At 44.2% G+C, this 4,185-nt stretch overlaps 1 pseudogene; it reads right to left on the bottom strand.

The window, feature by feature from the left end:
• Window positions 1-2,286: 2,286 nt before the first annotated feature.
• Window positions 2,287-2,405, bottom strand: LOC111729510 (annotated as a pseudogene).
• Window positions 2,406-4,185: the final 1,780 nt, after the last annotated feature.

Genomic DNA, 4,185 nt, shown 5'->3' with positions numbered 1-4,185 from the left:
TCTGAGAACAATATACATTTCATCAAAATAACCTGTTGAAAAAACAAAAGAATTTAATGTTTTTCAATAAATATATTTTTGTTTAATATTTATTGGGAACATGATTTAATAGATTATAATTCAAACTAATCAAAAGCAGAGGCCAAAGACAAGCCTTAATAACTCAGAACTAAGAAACGTCGCTTTGCTCCACAGTCCCCAGTCAATGGCCTGTCAATTGCTCACTCTATTCCTACCTTGGTCTTTCTGAAATAAACTCCGAATAGAGTGGCCAAAGATTAAAAGATTAATTCAATCAATCTTAATTAGATTAAAAGATAAAATTAAAAGATTTCAGCTCAAATACCCCACGAAGAGACCCTCTGTGTTTAAAATGGAAACCGACTGGTGAATACCTGGTTGCGGATGCTTCTGTGCCCCCTGTGGCACTCGCCAGTGGTCCCCAGCTTCGCTGTGGCTGTGGTCGCTTTTGGGACGTGACTTCTGTAGGGTTCTCCTGCCTCATTCCTCGTCCCCCTTCCTGGCCACACTGTGCTTTCAGTTTTCCCAAACTTACCTTCTCTGTAAGTCTTCCAAGGTTTTCCTTCTTTTTAACGCCCGTATTACTCACTTGCCACCCTTTGCACACTCAGATTTCACGTGACATACCTCATGAGCAGGCCCCTCTGCTCCCCCGCCCTCGCCCCCTGAGGCTTCATCCTGGAACCTCCTCCCCCAGGCACACTCTGCCCCTTGCACGGATTACAGCTGTGGGGTTATGCGGATATGCCTTCATATGAATGTTTATGTAAATATGTGTGTTTCCCAGAGGAATGAAAACCCTGTGAGGGCAGGAGTACCTCCATCTTTTCAACGCTGAGCTTGATACTCACCAGGTATCCGGGCAATGAATTCGTTTTCTGAAAACCTTAGAAAACGTTCACCTCTTTTACCAGAGGACAGCTCAGCATGTGTACGGCACTTGTTCACAGGAAGCAGAGCTAGTGTGCTATCGGGTTTACACTGATGACAGGACAGTTGTGTTGGGAAGCAATCTGGAGTTGTTTGAAATCTCTCATAGATTAACTCATTGAATAACTCTTCAAAGTACAGTGAAAAAAGTCTTGACTTGAAACTTACCAAAAGCTATTTCGTAGTCTGCCATTCTTCCTGAAGCTTCACTAGTAAACGGTTCTATTTTTGTATTTCTCTAACAATCTCTTAATGTCTTGAAGTTAGTTTGAAAATGGGTATTTTCAGTTATTAACCTGAAAACCTTTGTAGCCACGAAAAGAGATAAAACTTTAAGCATTGGAAAACCTATGCTTTTTGTTCTATTACTCTAGGCTTTTTTGAAAACAGAGATTCCTTTGGGGAGAATGGATTACAAACGCCAACAGAACTACTTTCAAAAATGCAATACGATAAATGAAAACAAAATTTAGAAGAATGGATAGCTGCCATTTAGAAAGAAAGAAGATAAGTAGGTAGAGGGGTCTGTAGTCTTAAAGTATTTTTCCTGCTGTGAAGGTGGATTTGCTCCGTGCTTCACATTCTCACATATTTTGTGGTGTGTGTGCGTGTGTGTGTGTGTGTGTGTGTGTGTGCGCGCGCACACTTTGTGCCCATCCACCCTCCATGGTCATACCACACTCATCTTACTCTGCTCAGGCTAAAAAGTCAAGACATCATTTATACACCTAAAGAAAGTGCTGTTCTATTTTAAATGGGATGAAATAATTCATGTGCTTTTATTTTCTACTTCCTATGGATTCTCTGACACCGAGGAGGTATTTAGTGGCTTTTCTTTCTCTTTGTTGTTTATCATGCTGACAGTGCAAGAAATTCGGTGCCGTGGGTTACTGGCCACCGTTTCTGTCACCGCTCTGTGCTTTGTGAGTCTCTTTTTATCCAACACCTCAGTTTGTACTTTTTCATAGAAAAAAAGAGAAAACTGTCATAAGAGCACTTCAACCTGTAAAAACGCCCTGTAAAAATTCACTGCATCAAATACCACCATGTATACTTTTTGCCGTTTTACCGAAACGTAGTAGAAACTTCTAGATTTCATGAATACGTTTAATAGCAAAGGCAGGACTAAACCATCTGGTCTTTCCTTATATGTATTTTAAATAATGTTTTCTTAAGAAAACACAAAGAAAAGAGTAATCTGGCACAAAAAAAGCAATCATATTTATTTATTTATATTTATTTATTTATTATTTATTTTAGGCGAGGCAACCCTTGGTTGACCTCACAGATTTCAAGGACCTTGTCAGCTTACAATCTCTTATTTTTTATTTTTTCCGCCTACAGCACCTGGTCCTCCTAGGTGGTCTCCCATCCAAGGACTAACCAGGCCTGACGCGGCTTAGCTTCCGAGATCAGACAGGATCGGGCTTGTTCAGGGTGCCATGGCCGTAGATTCAGATTTATCTTGACTCTTTTTCTGATTTTGTTATTTCTATTTGTTAGTAATGTAGTTCTAAGAAAGAGCTATTTTAGTATGCTTTGAGGGGCAGTACGTCCTGGAGACTATGACATTTCCATGTATTAATACTGGTGTTTAAAGGATTATAGCAGTGTCCCCTTACCCACGGTTTAGCTTTCCACACTTTCGGTTACCCGCCGTCAATCTCTGGAAAGAGTAAATGGAAAATTCCAGAAACAACAATGCAGAAGTTTTAAACCGTGCACCATTCTGCCTAGCGTGGTGAAATCTCGCTGTGATGCACGTTCCTCCTCTCCCAGGACGCGACGGTCCCTTCGCCCGGCGTCCCCGCGCCGTGCACACTGCGTGCAGGTGCCGCGTAGTAGCCGCTGCGGTGATGGGGGTGGCGGGGGTGGCGGTCCCGCTCCGACTGTGTCCACGTGACCCGGATTTCCCTGAATAATGTCCCCAAAGCGCAGGGAGGTGATGCTGGTGACGCCTGTAAGCCAGCGAGGAGCCGGGGGCGCGGTCGCCTGAGGGGCAGAGGGAGTGACGTCGGACAGGATGCTGAGGGACGGAGGCCGCGTCCACCCGACGTCTGTGACGTGCGCTGCTGGGACCGTTCCTCTCGCTAGCGGTCATTGTGCTGACCTCTTGCTGAGCCTGGTTATGACTTCAACCCTAGGGTAGGAATGTGTGGGCAGAGTGTGCAGGGTCTGGGGACCCGGGCCTCCGGCCTCCACCGGGAGCTTGGAACGTGTCTGCCACAGGTGGGGGCCGCCGGACAATGACAGCTTTAATAGACAAAGATCGTTTGTCATGTCAGTAACTCACTCTTGGATTAAAGTCCATCTACTAGGCCTATGAGTGATTTAAAATGCTGATGTATATGTTAAATGAGTTGTTTCTCAGTTCTACTTAAAAATACTTAAGCTATTACCCCAGACATTTATTTGGAAAGCTAAAAGCTACAAAGAAGAAGCATAACTGGAAAAGGTGAGCAGGATCCTAAAGTCTTATAATAATTATTTTGTGCACAGTGTCCACTCTACACCCCTGAACAGCCTGATTTATAATTTCAGTTCTCTCCTGCCTGTATTCACTTATCCACAGTCCCATGCACGCATTTTGAAAATTTAAATTCCAAAGATAAAACAATCTGTTCTCTGATCATGTGATGTCTGTGGACACGTTTTCACTAATCTTCATCACATGGAAATGCAGTGGATTCCTGCCTCCTGACTTAATATGGTTTCTTGGGAAACCATGGACATGGGAAGGATGGTTCTGTGGAGCAGGAAAGGGGCATTTGTGTCACCGCAATGACCTGTGCTGCCTGCCCGTGGTCACTCCAGGTCGCTTCTGCTGTTTCTTTGGTGAAGTCTTCACTCCCTAATGCACTGCGCTTTGGTTCGTGTTATTCTCGGCTGCTGTGCCGATTCTTCCGGGATTCTGCCGAAAACGTGGCGTGAGCGCTGGCTGCTCTCAGTGACATCCAGGAGGCCCCTGATGGAAATGGAGTGTGGCACGTGCCTCACGGTGTCACTTCCCGTTTGATGGCATTCGAATCTGAATTCGGTAAACAGCAAACCACGCGCTTGCTCAAGTCGTGATTCCTGTGCTCGCCGCCTTCTTCCTTCTGAATCCCAGAAGAACTTCTGAGGCTTTAATTTTTCTTATCAAATTACCTTCAGCTCGTTTTTCAATCTTATTTTCAAAGACAGGAAACTATATAGGGCTTACTTCTTTAATTTTAATGGCGATGCCATCCACAG

This window comes from Pteropus vampyrus, unplaced genomic scaffold (assembly GCF_000151845.1).
Source record: "Pteropus vampyrus isolate Shadow unplaced genomic scaffold, Pvam_2.0 Scaffold264, whole genome shotgun sequence".
In the NCBI taxonomy this organism is placed as follows: domain Eukaryota; kingdom Metazoa; phylum Chordata; class Mammalia; order Chiroptera; family Pteropodidae; genus Pteropus; species Pteropus vampyrus.
The sequence above is the reverse complement of the archived record's forward strand: the minus strand, read 5'-3'. Positions and strand labels throughout refer to the sequence as shown.